We start from the raw sequence: 22524 nt of genomic DNA on the forward strand, positions 1-22524 counted from the left end.
CTGACTCTTTACAGTCCTATAGACTGTAGCCCTGGAAAAGGAAATGGCAAACCACTCCAGTATCCTTGCCTGGAAAATCCCATGGACCGAGGAGCCTGGTGGGCTGCAGTCCATGGGGTCGTAAAGAGTCCGGCATGACTGAGCAACTAACAGACAGACTGTAGCCCCCCAGGCTCCTCTGTCCATAGGATTCTCCAGGCAGTAATACTGGAGTGGGTTGCCATGCCCTGCTCCAGGGGATCTTCTTGGTTCAGAGATCGAACCCATGTCTCCTGCATTGCAAGTAGATTCTTCACCCACTGAGCCCCCTGGAAAGCTCCTCAGTTCCTTTATTCATACTTAATTCTAGTGTCTGTGTTTCTATTATTTCTCTTTCTCATTCTTCACCTATTATTCTACCATGTCTTCCAACACATGATCCTCCTTCATAGTCCTTAAAGTCTCAATTTTCTGTTCCAGTCCAGTTCCTGAGATGATTATGCAGCCATGCCTATGTCTGACGTGGTCTTGGGGAGAATTCCAGTCCCTCTCCAGAGACAGTGAGTACAGTGAAGAAGTTACTTGCATCCCTCCTACTAGCATTATTTTTCATGAATACTAGTGGTACCTCCTGTTTTCTCAGGCCCCAAACCCAGAATCCACTTTGATATGGCATTCTCTTTTACTTCCTGCATCCAGACTAGTCTTGCCAGCTCTTCATTTTTCCTTCCATTCAGTTTTTTCTCCACTTCCATCATTTGTTTTCAAAAGTTTCTTGCCAGCAATGTAATGATGGTCATTATTTATATTGTCACTTTCTCTGGTCCAGACACTGTGCCAAGTGTTTTACCCTTTATAAAAACATGATGAGAAAGATGCTATTATTATCCCTTAAAAATTTTTTTTGGATAAGAAATTCAGCTTTAGAGATATGAGTAACTGGTCAAAAGTCATTCAGCTTACAAATGGCAGAGCCAAACATCAAATTCAGGATATTTGGCAAGAATATCCTAACTGCAACTATATTAGTCACTCCACCATTTGCCTGATATGCCTAAACTCTCACTTCCATATTTCTTTCTACATACTAACTTTTCAACGGGTTTCCAGTTTAGACAGGATAAAGTTCAAACTTCATTACATTAACTCTAGAGCTAAACTCTCTTTGTGTACTTTATATAATCATGCCCTCATCCATGCCCTCCTCCTTTAGCTAACCTTATTTAATTCCTACCTATACTTCAATTTCTCAGTTCTCACATTCTCTCGGGCAATTCCCAAGTCCACAACCCATAACCATCTCTTCAGTTTCTTAACAATAATTGTCATATGCTGCTTGATATGTTTATTTATTTTTATTATTTGTGTATTTATTTATTTTTGCTTCTTCATATGTCATTCTTTTCCTCCCCTATTAGTCTGAATAAGGATCCTAACAGATCTTTTATTCTTCACAACATTTATAGAAACCTTGTATAGGAGCTCAGCAATTATATGTTGATTGATTTGCTGAATTTCTTACAGCAGACTCTTGGGTCTTATTTTAGTAATTCACAACAGTGATATATGAATTAATTAGAAGGGTTTTTAAATATGATCTTCTGGGATACACCCCCCATAATGGACAACACTTCGATGATATCTCTCATTCAGGGCTAATCACCCCTCCAAAGCCAGTGAAAAAGATAGTTTAACACTAGGGACTGAGTCATAGCATCAGGTGTCCTGGAGTTCCCAGAATATTTTTGTCACCACTTCTTTCAAAGCAAATTGAAACTATTGTTAAAAAAGAGCTTTAGACTAAAAGAAGCTGAGATGTGAAAGGAACTTGAAAACAACCCAAAAGGTCAATTTTAAGGATGCTAAAGCAAACCCATACCCTTGCTTTGAGTAGCTCTCAGGCTCTAAAAACTTCTGGCAAGTTCAGTCACTAGAAACCAGAACTATGCAAAGGGTCAGAAGAAGCTAAAGTGGCCAGGAGGTTGTACCATCCACACCATTTCTTATCACCCATCACACATCAAGGCAAAGGCAGTCACATCTGTTTTCAGTGATACCAAGGAGTTGATGGGAATGGGCAGTTGATCCCAGGGATTTCCATCAGTGCTTCTGTAGCTCCAGCAATATACTAATCTCTAGAAGGTTGATGCTTTCTCAAATTTAAGCAGTGTGGATATAAGCATCTTTAGAAAGCTTTGCTATTCATATTGACATAAAACATACATATGAAGTAAAAACACTGCTTGTTATGCAAATTCAGCTTCCAGATCACTCCACTGTTTACCTTCCAGCCATTTTGTTGCCATTGAACCTACTCTATATTAAATTCTGGAGCTGCTCCAATAAATAGGCAAATTTGTGGCCATTGGTATCAGTTCCCTTGCAATCTCTCTTAATAAGGTAACATTCTCTTCCATATTCAGTTTCTAAAATGTGCATCTTTTTTACATTTTATTTTATTTTTTAACTTTACAACATTGTATTGGTTTTGCCATATATCAACATGAATCCACCACAGGTATACATGTGTTCCCCATCCTGAACCCTCCTCCCTCCTCCCTCCCAGGTACCATCCCTCTGGGTCATCCCAGTGCACCAACCCCAGGCATCCAGTATCATGCATCAAACCTGGACTGGTGACTCGTTTCATATATGATATTATACATGTTTCAATGCCATTCTCCCAAATCATCCCACCCTCTCCCTCTCCCACAGAGTCCAAAAGACTGTTCTATACATCTGTGACTCTTTTGCTGTCTCACATACAGGGTTATCGTTACCATCTTTCTAAATTCCATATATATGTGTTAGTATACTGTATTGGTGTTTTTCTTTCTGGCTTACTTCACTCTGTATAATAGGCTCCAGTTTCATCCACCTCGTTAGAACTGATTCAAATGCATTCTTTTTAATGGCTGAGTAATACTCCATTGTGTATATGTACCACAGCTTGCTTATCCATTCATCTGCTGATGGACACCTAGGTTGCTTCCATGTCCTGGCTATTATAAACAGTGCTGTGATGAACATTGGGGTACACGTGTCTCTTTCAATTCTGGTTTCCTCAGTGTGTATGCCCAGCAGTAGGATTGCTGGGTCATAAGGCAGTTCTATTTCCAGTTTTTTAAGGAATCTCCACACTGTTCTCCATAGTGGCTATACTAGTTTGCATTCCCACCAACAGTGTAAGAGGGTTCCCTTTTCTCCACACCCTCTCCAGCATTTATTGCTTGTAGACTTTTGGATAACAGCCATTCTGACTGGCGTGAAATGGTACCTCATTGTGGTTTTGATTTGCATTTCTCTAATAATGAGTGATGTTGGGCATCTTTTCATGTGTTTGTTAGCCATCTGTATGTCTTCTTTGGAGAAATGTCTGTTTAGTTCTTTGGCCCATTTTTTGATTGGGTTGTTTATTTTTCTGGAATTGAGCTGTAGGAGTTGCTTGTATGTTTTTGAGATTAGTTGTTTGTCAGTTGCTTCATTTGCTATTATTTTCTCCCATTCTGAAGGCTGTCTTTTCACCTTGCTTATAGTTTCCTTTGTTGTGCAGAAGCTTTTAAGTTTAATTAGGTCCCATTTGTTTATTTTTGCTTTTATTTCCAATATTCTGGGAGGTGGGTCATAGAGGATCCTGCTGTGATGTATGTCGGAGAGTGTTTTGCCTATGTTCTCCTCTAGGAGTTTTATAGTTTCTGGTCTTAACGTTTAGATCTTTAATCCATTTTGAGTTTATTTTTGTGTATGGTGTTAGAAAGTGTTCTAGTTTCATTCTTTTGCAAGTGGTTGACCAGTTTTCCCAGCACCACTTGTTAAAGCGATTGTCTTTTCTCCATTGTATATTCTTGCTGCCTTTGTCTAAGATAAGGTGTCCATAGGTGTGTGGGTTATCTCTGGGCTTTCTATTTTGTTCCATTGATCTATATTTCTGTCTTTGTGCCAGTACCATACTGTCTTGATGACTGTGGCTTTGCAGTAGAGTCTGAAGTCAGGAAGGTTGATTCCTCCAGTTCCATTCTTTTTTGTCAAGATTGCTTTGGCTATTCGAGGTTTTTTGTATTTCCATACAAATTGTGAAATTATTTGTTTTAGCTCTGTGAAGAATACTGTTGATAGCTTGATAGGGATTGAATTGAATCTATAAATTGCTTTGGGTAGTATACTCATTTTCACTATATTGATTCTTCCGATCCATGAACATGGTATATTTCTCCATCTATTAGTGTCCTCTTTGATTTCTTTCACCAGTGTTTTATAGTTTTCTATATATAGGTCTTTAGTTTCTTTAGGTAGATATATTCCTAAGTATTTTATTCTTTTCTTTACAATGGTGAATTTAATTGTTTCCTTAATTTCTCTTTCTATTTTCTCATTATTAGTGTATAGGAATGCAAGGGATTTCTGTGTGTTGATTTTATATCCTGCAACTTTACTATATTCATTGATTAGCTCTAGTAATTTTCTGGTGGAGTCTTTAGGGTTTTCCAATTTGGATTCCTTTTATTTCTTTTTCTGCTCTGATTGCTGTGACCAAAACTTCCAAAACTATGTTGAATAGTAATGGTAAAAGTGGGCACCCTTGTTTTGTTCCTGACTTTAGGGGAAATACTTTCAGTTTTTCACCATTGAGGATAATGTTTGCTATGGGTTTGTCATATATAGCTTTTATTATGTTGAGGTATGTTCCTTCTATTCCTGCTTTCTGGAGAGTTTTTATCATAAATGGATGTTGAGTTTTGTCAAAGGCTTTCTCGGCATCTATTGAGATAATCATATGGCTTTTATTTTTCAATTTGTTAATGTAGTGTATTACATTGATTGATTTGCGGATATTGAAGAATCCTTGCATCCCTGGGATAAAGCCCACTTGGTCATGGCGTATGATCTTTTTAATGTCTTGTTGGATTCTGATTGATAGAATTTTGTTAAGGAATTTTGCATCTATGTTCATCAGTGATATTGGCCTGTAGTTTTCTTTTTTTGTGGCATCTTTGTCAGGTTTTGGTATTAGGGTGATGGTGGCCTCATTGAACGAGTTTGGAAGTTTACCTTCCTCTGCAATTTTCTGGAAGAGTTTGAGTAGGATAGATGTTAGCTCTTCTCTAAATTTTTGGTAGAATTCATCTGTGAAGCTGTCTGGACCTGGGCTTTTGTTTGCTGGAAGATTTCTGATTACAGTTTCAATTTCCGTGCTTGTGATGGGTCTGTTAAGATTTTCTATTTCTTCTTGGTCCAGTTTCTATTGAAAGATCAGCTGTTATCCTTATGGGAATTCCCTTGTGTGATATTTGTTGTTTTTCCCTTGCTGCTTTTAATATTTGTTCTTTGTGTTTGATCTTTGTTAATTTGATTAATATGTGTCTTGGGGTGTTTCACCTTGGGTTTATCCTGTTTGGGACTCTCTGGGTTTCTTGGACTTCAGTGATTATTTCCTTCCCCATTTTAGGGAAGTTTTCAACTATTATCTCCTCAAGTATTTTCTCATGATCATTCTTTTTGTCTTCTTCTTCTGGGACTCCTATGATTCAAATGTTGTAGCGTTTAATATTGTCCTGGAGGTCTCTGAGATTGTTCTCATTTCTTTTAATTCGTTTTTCTTTTTTCCTCTCTGATTCATTTATTTCTACCATTCTATCTTCTAATTCACTAATCTTATCTTCTGCCTCTGTTATTCTATTTGTTGCCTCCAGAGTGTTTTTGATCTCATTTATTGCATTATTCATTATATATTGACTCTTTTTTATTTCTTCTAGGTCCTTGTTAAACCTTTCTTGCATCTTCTCAATCCTTGTCTCCAGGCTATTTATCTGTGATTCCATTTTGATTTCAAGATTTTGGATCATTTTCACTATCATTATTCAGAATTCTTTATCAGGTAGATTCCCTATCTCTTCCTCTTTTGTTTGGTTTGGTGGGCATTTGTCCTGTTCCTCTACCTGCTGGGTATTCCTCTGTCTCTTCATCTTGTTTATACTGCTGAGTTTGGGGTGTCCTTTCTGTATTCTGGCAGTTTGTGGAGTTCTCTTTATTGTGGAGTTTCCTTGCTGTGTGTGGGTTTGTTCAGGTGGCTTGGAAGGTTTCTTGGTTAGGGAAGCTTGTGTTGGTGTTCTGGTGGGTGGAGCTGGATTTCTTCTCTCTGGTGGTATTTCTTCAGGATGTTGTGCATTTTAGCCACATCTTCACTCGTGGTGGTCTTGATGATATACCTCTTGTTGTAGGATGTGTGGAATCGTGCTCCACTGTGGGCCTGGGAGTCATTGGGAAGAGGTGCACTCCGGGTCAGGGAATTCTGAGACTAAAATACAAGAATCCTGTGTCTGAGGCACCATCCAACCTGGACAGGAGCTCCCTGGGCGGAAGTGACTGTCAGCGCTCGGCTGAAAATTGCAAGACTTCACCCAACATGAGTTCAGGAATGGAAAATGAGGGCTCACAACCAGCCTGAGTTGCCAGGTAGGGCAATTTGCCTAAAATGTGCATCTTTTTGAAATCACCAAGCTCCTTCCAGACCACTGATCCATCACCATCGCTGAAAATCCCTCTTGTATGTGAGGTCACATCATCTAGATTTCCATCTGTCTCCATTTTCCTTGTCAACTTCTCCAAGTCACATAACACAGTCTCAGGACACAAACTTACCATTTTCTCTTTTCTAGTCTGTACGTTATAGCTTCTGAACAATGGCCCAACCAATAATGTACTCTCCTCAGTTTCCTCAATTGCAGTGACTTTATTTCTGTTAAATTATGGCCACCTGGAGCTTCTTTACTTTTTAATTCTTACCTCAAAAGTTTACTTGTCTGTCCATAATATTTTCTTTTTAAAATATTTATTTATTTATTTGGCTCCACTGGGTGTTATTTGCAGCATGTAGAATCTAGTTCCCCAACCAGCGGTCAAGCTTAAGCCCCCTACATTGAGAGCATGAGGTCTTAGCTACTGGACTGCCAAGGAAGTCCCTGTTCCTAATTTTCTATACTGGCTCCCACTGCCTATTGTTTTAGGGTTCTCCAGGAAAATAGAATCAGTAGAATGTGGGGAGGGGTGGATGGATAGAGAAAGAGAGATCTATTTTTAAGAAATTTGCTCATGCAGTTGTTGAGGCTGGCATGTCCAACATCTGAAGAGTAAGCATTTTAGTTCATTTAAGTTGCTGTAACAAAATGTCACATACTAGGTAATGTATAAACAACAGAAATGTGTTTCTTGTGGTTTTAGAGGCTGGGAAGTCCAAGATTAAGGTACCAGTGTGGATGTATTCTTATGAAGGCCTCTTCCTGGTTCATAGCAGGTATCTTCTTACTGTGTCCTCACAGAGTAGAGAGGGCTAGTAATCTGGGTTGGGCTTCTTTTGTTTTTTAATTTTTTATTGGAGTATAGTTGCTTTACAATGTTGTGTTAGTTTCTGCTGTACAGCAAAGTGAATTGTGTATACAAATACATATATGCCCTCTTTGCATTTTCTTCCCATTTAGGTCACCACAGAGCGTTAAGTAGAGTCCCCTGTGCTATATAGTAGGTTCTCATTAGTTATCTATTTTATACATAGTATCACACAAAGGTCCATCTAGTCAAGGGTATGGTTTTTCCAGTAGTCATGTATGGATGTGAGAGTTGGACTGTGAAGAAAGCTGAGCGCCAAAGAATTGATGCTTTTGAACTGTGTTGGATAAGACTCTTGAGAGTCTTCTCTCCATTCTTTTTTTTTTTTTTTTTCCTCTAATTTTATTTTATTTTTAAACTTTACATAATTGTATTAGTTTTGCCAAATATCTGTTTGACAGAAAACAACAAAAATCTGTAAAGCAATATCCTTCAATTAAAAATAAATTAATTAAAAAACAAAAAACTCTTGATGACAAAAGAACCTTTTCTTCAATTTTTCTGCTCCACATTAATTTCCTATCTCCACTACTATCACTTACTTATACTTACCTCCACTCCAATCACACCAAACAACTTACCCCTCCAAGTATATACCCTGAAGTGCACACCCCTTGTTGCCGGTAATATCTTCTTATCATAACCAGTCATTCTCATCTCAGCTGGGACATCAGCAAGCTCTCATTCTTCTTTGCCAGGCACCATGTATGCCTCCCTCTATTAAACAGCCTTATATCTGTATTCATACCTCCAGTAAAGCTATTTTTCTCATTACTGAATTCTGAGTCTCATCTGAATATTGATTTCATCTTTATGGTCATAATATATTTGTGACAAAATATCTCTCTCTTTAGGAAAGGTAGTTTGTACTTTTATGAACTTAAATAAATTCTTTTGGTTCCATTTCTCCATCTGTACCTTAGATACAAATAATAACAATACCTACCTCAGAGACATTGTGAGGAATACATAAGATTGTGAATCTAAAGTACATAGAACAATACCTGGGATCTAGTGAGCACTAAATGTATGGGAGCTGTTATTTTTATAACTATAACCTTCAGGTGTTTTTAACATCTTTCAGCAGGGGTGTGCTGGAGCCAGCTTATTTAATTGTTAATATTTCAGGAATTTAGAAAGTCAGTTGTTAAACCTACCTATCATTAAAAATCAGATTTTATAAACTTAGAATTCAATAAATTGTATCAAAAATAAAGGTCATAAATACTCAAAACATCACATCCCACTTATTTTATTCTACTTGAGTATTATCTATGCCTTTGCAGTTATGTAACTCCATTGTAGCAACATGGTGGGCATGCTATGGGAGGGCGTGCATCTCTTCCCAATTCCATTCCAGGGATGTCATGGCGGTAGCTTGAAGATGGTCAAAATAGCAATGTTTCACCACAGAGAGTAGCTAATACTCCGAATCAGGCCTTGATTTATTGTTTATTGACTGTTTAGGCTAAAAGTAATGGAGAAAATGTTAATAATGCAAATTATGCTTCACAGTGTGTTGTATCAAGCACCAAAGATAAGAGGTTTCAATTTAATGAATATAGCTGTTATACAAGTGTTGCATCTAGTTCAAAGATAAATCATATATCAGAGTTCATAACAAAACATTTATTGGAAAAGAGGTACCAGGTTGAAATGTAATTTTATCAAATCATGGTTGAATTACATAGAAGAGTTCTACAAAAACTAATAGAAGCACTCTGTGGGAATCAATTGGATATGTGAAACCGACAAAAGATCATTGCTCATTTTACTATTATTTATAAATTGTTTTCTATGAATTCCTTTTTACATTTCTTTATATATGTAAACCCTTAAAGCTTTTGTCAGCATTGCAGAAGATAATGAGCTTAGTTCTGCAAGTATACATTTATGCGTGTATGTGTGTTCTGTCACTTGAGTCATGTCCGACTCTTTGTGATCCTGTGGACTGTAGCCTGCCAGACTCCTCTGTCCATGGGCTTCTCCAGGCAATAATACTGGAGTGGGTTGCCGTGCTGTCCTCCAGGGGATCTTCCCAACCCAGAGATCGAACCTGTGTCTCCTGCGTTTCCTTTATTGCAGGCAGATTCTTTACCGCTGAGTCACTAGGGAAGCCCTTATATATGTAAAATGTATAATGCTGCTGCTGCTAAGTCACTTCAGTTGTGTCTGGCTCTGTGTGACCCCATAGATGGCAGCCCACCAGGCTCCATAATAAACTTATGTAATTAATAAATTTATAATAAACATATATATACACACTTACATATATGTACATACATATTTACACACACACACACACACACACGTCTTTTATTCCTAACAGCTTTGTTGTGAAACATTTACCAGCACACCACTGCCTTCAAATTTTCTTATGAACCAAAGGGTGAAAAAAGAGAAAAATTATTTTACCATGGCAGGAAGTTACTGAAAGTAGATGGTGAAAAGGAAAAATGGGTATCACCTTAAGTAAACAATGGAATCATTCAAATGAGAATATATGAAATTAGTAATAAGCTGCCTCAAACTCAGAAGCTTAAAATCATGAGTTTGTTTGTTTTTATTGCTTATGAATCTACATTCTCATCACCTGATTCAGGTTTGGCTGGCCTCACAAAGCATCCACAATCAGCTGGGGTGTCGATGGGACTTTGCTGGTCCAGGATGGTGTCTCGCACATTTCAGGCTGTGGTCTGGCTGTGGGCTGGGGTGATAGGAGTAATTGGGCTGAATGTCTTCATCTACCAACAGGATAGCCCCAGATCATTTTCATACCATCTGGACAAGATTAACATAAGGCCTAGGCTCAAAAGTGGCATAAACACTTCCTCCTTGGTGTGTTGACTGTGGCAAGTCACAATCTAGCTCAGATTCAGGAAACAGAGAAATGAAGTCCACCTTTTAATGGGAGTCTGTGAAGTCACTTTGCAAACAGGGTGGATGTAGAGAGGCATGAACAACTGGGTCATCAATTTACCACCGTGTTTTCTGCCATCTCCATATAGTCCTCTCAGGAGAGTTGAAATATTTACCTTGGTTAAGCAGGTGAATGGGGTCAGGCTAGCTGTAATCAAAACAAAAATCCTCTTTGTTTTTAGACTCTGGTCCTACAGTCCTAGGCTTCCCTGGTGGCTCAGTCAGTAAAGAATCTGCCTGCAAAATCTTGCAAAATCCCATGGACAGAGGAGCCTGGCAGGTTACAGTCAAGGGGGTCAAAGAGTTGGACACGAGTTAGTAACTAGACCGCCACCGCCTGCACTCCTTCCCCATTTTCTGAGTATTAGCAAAATATCTAGACCTAATCTGAAACTGAAAATGTTAGTCCCTCAGTCATGTCCAACTCTTCCCGACCACATGAACTGCAGCCTGTCAGGCTCTTCTGTCCATGGAATTCTCCAGGCAAGAATGCTAGAGTAGGTTGCTATTCCTTTCTCCAGGGGATCTTCCTAACCCAGGTCTCCTGCATCGCAGGCAGATTCTTTACCATCTAAGCCACCAGGAAGCCCAATATGGACAAAATAGCTAAAAGTCAGTTATTCCTCCATTCTCCAAAATGGAGCTTCCTCCATTCTCACAAAAAAGAAGTCCATACATTGTAAATAAGGAATCAAATAAGTAGAATCAAATTATAGAGGCAAAATTTTAAACAGATTTAATAGAATTAAGGAAGCCAAATAAAATTTAACATCCCAAACACAAAGAAAATTCTAAAAATGCCATGAATTTACAAAGCAGAAGTAGACACTCAAAATAAATATGTAAAGGGGAAAAAAAGGAAGGGGAAAACTTGATTGCTTTATTTCCAGGTAGAAACCCTAAGGTGAAGAAGCAACTACCCTGTTATAAAACCTTCTCTCTCCTTTGAATGCCCTTACCAAAATTTTTAAATTATATATTTACTTATTGGCTGGTGGTTTTATTGATTCCTGTACACCTGGCACCTAACATAATATCTGGCACTACAAATACTATAAATACTTAAATATTGAAGTAATGCTGATGTATGAGATGATTATGATATTCATAGAAAATAAAACCATACAGAAACATTTTTAGAAACATTTTCCTTTTTAGAATTACTTCCTGCATAGTCTTCAAAAGTAACAGAGTAGAAAGAAAGGGTACCTCCTAAATGCTGGAAAACATTTGAAGACAACTGTGGTTCCCTCCTTTGGGAGGCTGCAGAGTAACTCCGAAATCATACTGACTTTCACATCTATTCCAACTTATCAGCCTTGTTCCCTCAGCACAGTAGTGTAATCTGCACAAATAATACTCATGAATCTGTTTATAATACTGTGATATGCAGATCACACTCACTCATTCGATTTTCAATCACAGTGGTACTCTCTCTCAAGTTATTTAGTGAATCATGTAAAATAATCCTGCCCACTGATTCACAATTGAATTAGATAGAATATCTATTTAATTAGATATTAGAATATCTATCTAATATCACAATAGAATGATATTTTAATATTCACCAAGTGATTAAATGAGGGGACCTAGCCTGAAGACCAAAAAGACATCATTTCATTTGCTTCTCTAAAACAATTCTTAATTTTATAGGTGAGAAATCTGAAATTCAGAGAAGTCAAGTGATTTGGTTATGTTTACAGTTCATAGATGGTAGATGTGGAATTTGAACTCTATCTAGGATGTCTGTTTCATTCTAAAGCTTTTGTTCGTTCTACCTTCTAACTATACTATTTCATCGCTCTATCTTCCTCATTCAAGATGAGTACATTTCCTTTATTTTAATCTTATTTGGGAAGAAGCTTTATAATTTATTAGTGGAAACATCACAGAAAAGAAAAAGTAGTTCCTAAGCATCTCCTTTTATTCATGGTGCTTCCAGAAAGCATTATGAGCCTAGAGTATGCCATATTTCAGCCTCCAAAATGAACATTCTCACCCGTCCAACCAGTCCATTCTGAAGGAGATCAGCCTTGGGATTTCTTTGGAAGGAATGATGCTAAAGCTGAAACTCCAGTACTTTGGCCACCTCATGCGAAGAGTTGACTCATTGGAAAAGACTCTAATGCTGGGAGGGATTGGGGGCAGGAGGAGAAGGGGAGGACAGAGGATGAAATGGCTGGATGGCATCACTGACTCGATGGACGTGAGTCTGAGTGAACTCCAGGAGTTGGTGATGGACAGGGAGGCCTGGCGTGCTGCGATTCATGGGGTCGCAAAGAGTCGGACACGACTGAGCGACTGAACTGAACTGAAGCATCTCCTTTTATTCGTGGTGCTTCCGGAAAGCATTAGGAGCCAAGAGTATGCCATATTTCAGCCTCCAAAATGAACATTCTTACCCATCCATAATGGGTGAGAATTCTGCTGAAGCAGAATTCAGATCCATAACTAAAATAAGTCCCACCTTCTACTAATGAAGATCCTGAGTCTTGCTTTACCCCTAGTATCATTCATCTAATTCTGGTTGGCACTGGTCCTTGGCTCCACTCCCAGAATCAGTACATTCTCAAGCCAAACCGGTATTCTATTTCATATTATGTCTGCTTTTCATGGTGGGAGTCTCGCAGAAAAGGAAACAGATATAAGCTGTGTAAATAGAGTATATTGTAGGGTTGGGAGTGAAGTAATTTTAGAGGAAGTTTGAAATTTTGCTAAGTAATAGCAATTATGAAGTTAAACACAATTACATGCAACCACTATACATAATATGAAAGAGAAAGACACTATAAACAAGTAGTAAGAGAAGACAGAGGTGGACATCAGTGTGCACACAGGGATAAGAAAAGAACCCTCTGAGGATTAATATAATTTTTTTTTTTCAGACACCACCAGCATAGGGCATTTTAATTCCACTCACTCTTCTATTTGACTAATTTAGTTTTATGATCTATGCTATTTCTAGCCAGGTGTTCTCTAATCCAGTGCTTTTCAAACTCGAATGCATGAAAATCACCCAGAGAGTTTGTTAAAAGGCAAATTCTGATCCAGTAGCTCTGGGGTGGGGTCTGAGATTCTTTTTTTTTTTTTTTTTTTGGCTGTGTGACACAGCAGGGAGATCTTAGTTTCCCAACCAGGGATCTAACTCCTGCCCCCTACAGTGGAATCTCAGAGTTTTAACCACGGACAACCAGGGAAGTCCCTGAGATTCTTCATTTCTAGCAAGCTCACAGGTGGTATCCATGTTGCTGACTTGGAAACTCACTTTGAGTAGCAAAGATTTTGACCAAGAGGCACTTCCTTGGGGGATAACAGGAGTAAGAAGATATAGCACTAGAAAATAAAGTCAAAAAGAACATCTATATTTTACATTTTTTAAAATGCTCAACTTTGACCATAAGCGCTGGCATTCCATGCAAGACTGATTGCAGAAGCCTATTATGCTTGTCTTTTAAAAAATAATATTTATTTATTTATTTTGCTGACTTCTGGCTTTGAGAGCAGTTAGTTCCTCAAATGTTAGGTCTGTGTTTATGTAACTCAAAATGAATCTAGACTTCTACTTTCAAGAGTCTAATAAGACTATTTTTTTCTTACATGGATAAATTCACAAAACCACAAAAATAAACATTAACTCCATTCATTTTGTATGGATGTACATATGTCATCTAAATCAAAATTGTGGCTTTTAAGGTCAAAATGCATACAACACAATTTGGGGGTTTCTTTTTGACAAGCAGTAATAAGTTTCAGTCTAGCCAGCAATAACCTAGTCTAAGAAAAGGCTTCACAAATACAATCAGGGACACAGATTTGCTTCCTCCTTATAGAAGCTTTAGATTAGAAAGAAGAAATCCAGAAGATTTCTACTCGTAAAATAAAGCAATATCTTTATCGGGAATGTAGTCACTTTTGATACTTCTTATTTCCCAGCTTGGAAAAGCAAGACACACAGAGGTTATTCAGTTTATTCAGTATGGCATGATCATCAGCTCCAGAGGCATGAGGACGAAAGTCACCCTCTGACCCGGATGCTGGAGTTTCCCGCCTCTAATCACACTTGTATCTACTCAACAGGGCTTTCCAGTCCCTTGATTTCTTGCCTTTATACATGTCACTGGTCCCTGTCTTTTATCATTGATATGATGGAGTTTTCCAAGGCAGTTTCTAACTCAGTTTGCCAATGAGATATTAAAGTTGGGGTGTCCAGATGAATACCTATCCTATTTTTCATCAGTATTTTTTCCCTGATCCACTGGTGTCCATAGCAAAGCCCATTTGCTTCTTCTTCCACTCCTTTCATCTATATGGAGGTTTGAGAAGCCTCCAATCTTCCCTTCCCTCCCCAGCCCGCTCCCACTCCTTTCCCCTGGTTACTCCCAGCCCCAATTCATGGAAGTTCAGGATGCTGCCATTCACCCAGGTCAGTTACTCAGAGTCAGGAAGGAAAGAAAAAGTGAAAAAGTCTTATATTGGAGAAACAGCTACCTTTACAACAAAAATATGTGCTTTGTCCTTCACAGTTAGAATGATCAAGTAATTTACAGTCTCAATCAGGACACTTTTGAAAGTGAAAGGGGTTAGATTAAGATTAGGCCCAGATTATAAGCATCAGTTAGAAAAGGCAACAGCAACCCACTCCGGTACTCTTGCCTGGAAAATCCCATGGATGGAGGAGCCTGGTAGTCTGCAGTCCATGGGGTCACTGAGAATCGGACACGACTGAGCGACTTCACTTTCACTTTTCACTTTCATGCATTGGAGAAGGAAATGGCAACCCACTCCAGTGTTCTTGCCTGGAGAATCCCAGGGACGGGGGAGCCTGGGTGGGCTGCTGTCTATGGCATCGCACAGAGTCGGACACAACTGAAGCGACTTAGCAGCAGCTGCATAAGCATCAGTTGGAACTGTACTAGGCTCATGACAGCATATGGCTGCCCTATCCATGGCTTGCATGGGTCCCTTATATAGAATGGTCTTGGAGAACACCAAGAGTCTTGAGTGCTAGGAGGTTGGGTGGATGTGAGCTTCTGGAACTTCCACCACATTATAACCTTCGGTTCCAATTGGTTTAATGACTTATAAGAACTTATAATGAACACAAGCAGTGCTATACACAAAGCAATGAACTGAAGGAAGACTTAAGACTTGCTTTCTTTTTTTTTTGTTCTTGCTTCCAGTTGATTTAAAACCTCTCACTGTTGGATATAAAACATTTTTATGTTTGTTGAGCACTTACATCAGAAACCCATGTTGATTAAAAGAAGAAAACCAGAAAAGTTTGTATTTAATTACCTTTGGTGCCCCATTCCCATTCTTTGTTTAAGAGTCAAACTTATGTTTAATTTATAAAGGAAACAAGGTTCAGAAATGATTAAATTATGCTAAGTAGGTGTTAAAAATCTTTTACCACCCCCCACTCCTTTTTCTGGCTGCACTGCACAGCTTGTGGGATGCTAGTTTCCCCACCAGGGACAAAATTCAGGCCCTCAGTGTGGGAGTATAAAGTCGTAACCACTGGACCTCCAGGGAATTCCCCACAACCCCTTTTAAAATACAGAAGTTCCTCTATTTAGTGACATCTAATCACCTCATGGACAAAGACAACAACATGGAGGAGTGGAAAGCTGCATCAGTTTAAGTTGCCTTATGGGTTCCATTTCTAAAATATTTTCTCCTCTACCTCACAACTCCAATCTTTGTCTCCAGTAGTCTCCTAACCCTTAATGTCTTCAGTCCAACTGCAGCCCCTCTTATTGTTTGCAAATGCTCTTCTGAAGCTGTAACTCTAGTTTAGATCCTCTCCAAGACACTGCTCAAAGGAATTCCAAGATCTTCAATACAATGTACAAACCCCTGTGTCATTCAGCCTTATCACTGAGCCACTAATTTGCTCTCATTTGTTGAATGTTTATAACTGAAGATAAAATGAGGACATGCCCACACCTTTCACTCAGAGGGCTCACTGTCTTTGAACAGGTGATAACGCTACTGGTGTGGACATGAGCTGAGGCTTCTGGACGGCTAGTTTGAGAACAACTTTATTTCTTGTTTTGTTTTGGTGAATTTGGTGGCAATAGGGGAAGCATCTGGAAGGAACTGAGAGAGGACAGAAAGTGATTTCGTCTAGAAAGCAGGTGGAGGAAGAGGATCCTAAACTGTAGGAAAGAGCTGAATACTGTAGAAGGCTGGGAACATTGCAAGGAAATGAAGGAGAGAGACCAAGAATAGAGGAAAACTTTTTGAGCTATTTTTAAGTCTCTTTTGGGTTGTAAGAGCTAATTCAAACAGGAGAAGTCTTATGTGTTGTACCATAGATGTGGACCCTCTGACTCAGTGATTTGCAATCTCAATGTCGACTGTATATTTAAATAAGGGAGGGGGCGTTCTTTAAAGTCCTATCGCCTAGGATTCATCTCCAGATGTTTGGCTGTGTCTACTCTCAGGTGGGACTGAGGAGCGAGCCTAGTGTTTAAAAGCCCCATATGACTCTTGTGAACATTAAATGAAATTATGCTTTTGAATACACTTTGCACAGTGCTTTCTAAAGGTTAGCTCTTATTGATGAGATTACTAAATCAATAGCCACTGAATTTCAAAGCGCAGGGAAGAAGCACCACAGTGATGGACTCTGCTATGCTGTAAGCTCAGTTCAGAATAAGTCTTTGTCCTAAATTTTGAAGCCCAGATTAGGTAGAGAAGGGGGGGTCATGTAGCCCAGGAGAAGGAAGACCATATTAAAATGCAGAAAGGTGAGAAATAACATTCTATGCAGAACACAAGTTTCATTTTCTGATTGAGTAAACAATTATTTATTGCATGCATGAGTGTGCATGCTAAGTCACTCCAGTCATGTCTGACTCTTTTTGACCCCATGGACTGTTGCACACCAGGCTTCTCTGTCCATGGGATTCTCCAGGCAAGAATACTGGAGTGGGATGCCATGCCCTTCTCCAGGGGATCTTCCTGACCCAGGGATCTAACACATGTCTCCTGTGTCTCTTATATTGCAGGCTGATTCTTTACCATTGAGCCACTGGGAAAGCATATTTATTGCATATTTAATCCATACTTATTGCATGCTTAATCCGGTTCATTGGGGGCATAAAAATAACTCAAGAAATTCACAGCCTAAGGCTGTCTTCCCCTCTACAGTGGTGAAAAGGATGGTTGTTCAAATTGAACTAATTTATATTTATTTGGCTGCAAAGCACCTCCAATCTTTGTTGTGGTATGCAGGATCTATTTCCCCAATGAGGGACTGAACGAACCCAGGCCCCCTGCACTGAGAATGCAGAGTCTCAGCCAATAGACCACCAGGGAAGTCTCAGTCAAATTGAACTTTAAAGAATCTTTTAGAGGAACAAGGAAGGGAGGGAACAGCTTCAGATAGTGAAATCCTCATGCATCAGCCAGCTAACCCAGTCAAAGAGGAGAATGTCAGAAGAAAGAACTTTAAAGTTCCCATGTAACCAGGCCTCACATGACTAAAGGGGGTAATATGAGATGCAGTGCCACATCCAGCGTCTTCCTGGCACACTGCAAAATACCCTTCTAATCTGAAACAGCATTACTAATATTATAATTACTGACTCTCCAGAATGATGTTAATGAATTATTGAGAGGAAAAACTTTTTGAAATGACCTTCCCTGGTGGCTCAAACAATAAAGAATCCATCTGCAGTGCAGGAGACCTGGATTTGATCCCTGGGTTGGGAAGATCCCCTGGAGGAGGGCATGGCAACCCACTCCAGGATTCTTGTCTGGAGAATTCCATGGACAGAGAAGCCTGGTGGGCTACAGTCCATGGGGTCACAAAGAATTGGAACAACTGAGAAACTAAGTACAGCACAGTAAATATTAATTTCACAGAAATGTATAGGATGCATTTAATATTTAATATATTAAAATTGGAATATGTATTTAAGTCTTCAAATGTAAAGTACCCAGTTCTCCCAAATTTTAGTAGCTGCCTCAAGCCCTTTGTAGAAAGATACATAAATTTACAAGCATATATACAGACTTCTTAAAATCACAGCCCTTCCCAGACATGTATTTTTTCTCCCCCAAATTTCCATTTTACTAAGGATATATATGTTTGAATCAAGGGCATAAACTTGTATTAATCTTAACTCAACCCAGGTAAAACCAGGACCATGGACCCAGCAAACCCTGGGCATGGAGGCTGTTCCATAACAGCACAAGAATTGACAGGGGAAGTTGGAGACTCACAGAAGATCAATTGCAACATAAAATAAGCTAGCGCAGTTGTTTGCAGATAGGGTCCTGGGCCCAGCTGCATCAGCATCACCTGGACCCTCACAGGAATGCAGATTCCCAGTCCACACTCAGGATGTATTGAATCAGAAACCCTGAGCGGTGACTTCAGCAACCTCTGTTTTAACTAATCCTAGAAGACTGAGTTTTGGGGCTCCAAAATCACTGCAGATGGTGACTGCAGCCATGAAATGAAAAGACGCTTATTCCTTGGAAGGAAAGTTATGACCAACCTAGATAGCATATTCAAAAGCAGAGACATTACTTTGCCAACAAAGGTTCGTCTAGTCAAGGCTATGGTTTTTCCAGTGGTCATGCGTGAATGTGAGAGTTGGACTGTGAAGAAAGCTGAGCACCGAAAAATTGATGCTTTTGAACTGTGGTGTTGGAGAAGACTCTTGAGAGTCCCTTGGACTGCAAGGAGATCCAACCAGTCCATTCTGAAGGAGATCAGTCCTGGGTGTTCTTTGGAAGGAATGATGCTAAAGCTGAAACTCCAGTACTTTGGCCACCTCATGCGAAGAGTTGACTCATTGGAAAAGACTCTGATACTGGGAAGGATTAGGGGCAGGAGGAGAAGGGGACGGCAGAGGATGAGATGGCTGGATGGCATCACTGACTCTATGGACGTGAGTCTGGGTGAACTCTGGGAGTTGTTGATGGACAGGGAGGCCTGGCGTGCTGCGATTCATGGGGTCGCAAAGAGTCAGACACGACTGAGCGACTGAACTGAACTGAGAAGACTGAGTGCCAAAGAATTGATGTTTTCTAACTGTGGTGTGGAGAAAACTCTTCAGAGTCCCCTGGAGTGCAAGATCAAACCAGTCAATCCTAAAGGAAATCAACCCTGAATATTCACTAGAAGGACTGATCCTGAAGCTGAAGCTCCAATACTTTAGCCACCTGATGCAAATAGATGACTCATTGAAAGAGACCCTCATGCTGGGAAAGATTGAAGGCAGGAGGAGAAGGGGACGACAGAGGATGAGATGGTTGGATGGTGTCACCGACTCAATGGACATGAGTTTGAGCAAACTCAGGGAGATGGTGAAGGACAGGGAAGCCTGGTGCGCTGCAGTCCATGGGGTTGCAAAGAGTCAGACATGATTTAGCAACTGAACAACAACCAGGTAACTTGCTTCTCAGGTGGCACAGTGGTAAAGAATCTGCCTGCCAATGCAAGAGACACAAAAGATGCAAGTTCAATCCCTGGGTCGGGAAGATCCCCTAGAGAAGGAAATGGCAACCGACCCCAGTATTCTGGAAAATTCTCATGGACAGAGGAGCCTGGTAGGCTGTAGTCCATAAGGTGGCAAAGAATTGGATACGACTGAGCAACTAAGTACATGCCTACACCAGGTGACTTTATGAATGCTAAAATGTCAGAACCAGATTAGTCCTGGCTACTCATTAAATCTGTTTAAGGACTGTATTCATTTGCTAGGACTGTCATAGAAAATACCACACAGTGAGGGGCTTAAATAACAAAATTATTTTCTCACAGTTCTGGAGACTAGAAGTCTGAGGTCAAGGTGTCAGCAGGGTAGTTTTCTTCCTGAGGCCTCTCTCTTTGGCTTGTCAATGGCTGTCTTCTCCCTGTGTCTTCTTCACAGTCATCCCCCTGTGTGTAACTATGTCCTAGACAATTCCCTCTTCTTCTAAGGGTCCCAGTCATATTAGACTCTGACCCCCCAGTGACCTCATTTTAACCTAATTAGCTATTTAAAGACCCAGTATCCAAATACAGTCACATCTGAGGTATTGGAGGTTAGAACTTCAAAGTGTGAATTAGGGTAGGGGATGAAGGGAGACACAATTCAGCCCTTAACAAGGAGTGTTAATTTTTTAAAGAAGTCAGTATTCACCTTGAGAGTAATTAAATCTTAATTCCTAGGAGGGGGGCCTAGACATGTATAGACACTTGTGGCTCACTTGTGCAGCCAGGACTAAAAACCAGATTATAATAGATTAACACCCCAAACAGGTAGGCAAAAGTCATGCGATCTGGTCATCAGTGGTTATGTGATACATAGTCAGCCAGACCTGGCAAAAATGGAGAGTGTTACCAAGTATCTGAAACTCAAACACAGGAAGTCTAGCTTAGGGAAGCATATTTAACTCAGCCTTGGGGCAAAATTGGACAAATTGAAGATTAAATAATAGGATTGAGGCCCAGGTGAGATCCAGTTCATAAGAAAGCAGTATCAGCACAGATGCAAGAAATTGGAACTCAGCGTTGATCTACATAGCAGACTCATCTCTGGGCGCACAAGTGTCCTACCCAGGCTCCTGGCCAGGAAGTTGTCCCGAGGGCAATAGGATGCAGTTGCAGGAACCCAAGAGATGGCAGTGAGAGAAATCAGATGGTGTCTGAGGTTTCCTGCCCTTTCGGAGGGTTTATGGAAAAAGAAAACAAGACAAACAGCTTCAACAATCAAATCATTGACCTGAAAATATGACATGTGCATGGACTTCTAATGCTGTATAAGGAGCCATACCATTCTAGTGAGTTCCTGGACTTTATTTCATGTGGATGGTAGAGCGTCTCAGAGTGGTTGATTAAGCTTCCAGCCACCTTTGTCAAAGCCAATAATCTCTGCTTTGTTCTCCCTCACAGAGAGGAAGCCAGTCTTGTTCAAACTGTCATTATTAGCTCCATTTCCAACACCACAAAATTAAAGGACTGTTGCAAAGAAATAAATGGAATCCAGGAAGAACACACGATCTCTTTGAAAGCGTTCACCTTCTCACCCCCATCCATCCACCTGGCCTAGAGACAGAAGAATTACAGGGAACCCAGCTGAGTAATAATGTTATTGATTCCCTGCTAATCGGATTTTTCTCGAGTTCGCCAACAGTCAAGTGTTTACAAGACTTCTCTTTTCAAAACAACTTAAAAGTCATTCCCAGCAGAGAAGCTAGAAACCAAAAAATCAATAATACAGGAACTGCTATGAAGGATTTTCATCTACCCAGTGAGGAGGATATTTATTTATAGCAAAACTGGCCACTCCAGTTTAGTGTGGTAATAACATGGTACGGCTAGTTCAAAGAGTGCCATGGCTGAACACAGCCTTGTATTATGCCCGCTGTAAATGGTCTCTATGAGGAAAAGCCTGTAATTCAGAGAGATTTGCCATGAATGATAAAGCCTGGGACATTGTAACAGATACTTTTTTTTACCAACTCTATTTGTGGAGAGGGCATATAAAAAGGAAGGAAAAAGGTTACTTTCAGGAAACCTGGAAGGAGAAAGTGAGCCCCATTTGGTTTTACCTACCTGAGAGCAGGGGCTTCCCAGGTGGCTCAGTGAGTAAAGAATCTGCCTGCATTGCAGGAGACGCTGGAGATTCCTGGGTCAGGAAGGTCTGCTGGAGGAGGGCATGGCAACCCACTCCACTATTCTTGCCTAGAGAATCCCATGGACAGAGGAGCCCGGTGGGCTACAGTCCATAGGGTTGCAAAGACTTGGACACGACTGAAGTGACTGAGCACACACTCACCCACATGAGAGCTACCTAACGCCTAACTTGGATTCTTCATGGTTGAAGACTTATTGCTTACAAAGACATAGACTTTTTTAAAAATTGAATTAAATTTTTTTATATATGTTTTGCCCTCTAAAATACCATTTCCCCACTGTCCTAATTATACTTTGTCTCTCTTTAATGCTCCTTGAGCTCTAGGGAAAACTAGGTACTCTTTCCAACTGCATTTTTATAGTAGGGCTTATCACTGAGTGGGGAATTCAGGAAACACTGACTCAGAACTTCAAGCTGCTTTCCAGAGAACTCATCGGAGCACGGTTCTCTAGTGCATCCCATCAGTTTTATAGCTAGAAAAGCAGGAGGTACACATTGTAGGTGTGGCTTCTCCAAAGCCAGTCTCTGAAAATCCATGCAACAATTGCTTACACTTGTTTTTTAAATGATAATCAACCAAATACTTTGTCAGGAACTAGGGAAT

The 22524-nt window shown here is 39.9% G+C and overlaps 1 long non-coding RNA gene across 2 annotated transcripts in view; it reads left to right on the plus strand.

The window, feature by feature from the left end:
• Positions 1-22524, plus strand: part of LOC113898126 — a 151153-nt gene that overhangs the window by 12134 nt on the left and 116495 nt on the right. For both annotated transcript variants that reach the window (XR_003512543.1, XR_003512544.1), the window contains exon 2: positions 460-539. This is a non-coding gene — a long non-coding RNA (uncharacterized LOC113898126). The remainder of the gene's footprint in view (positions 1-459; positions 540-22524) is intronic.

Source organism: Bos indicus x Bos taurus, chromosome 9 (assembly GCF_003369695.1).
Source record: "Bos indicus x Bos taurus breed Angus x Brahman F1 hybrid chromosome 9, Bos_hybrid_MaternalHap_v2.0, whole genome shotgun sequence".
Lineage (NCBI taxonomy): Eukaryota > Metazoa > Chordata > Mammalia > Artiodactyla > Bovidae > Bos > Bos indicus x Bos taurus.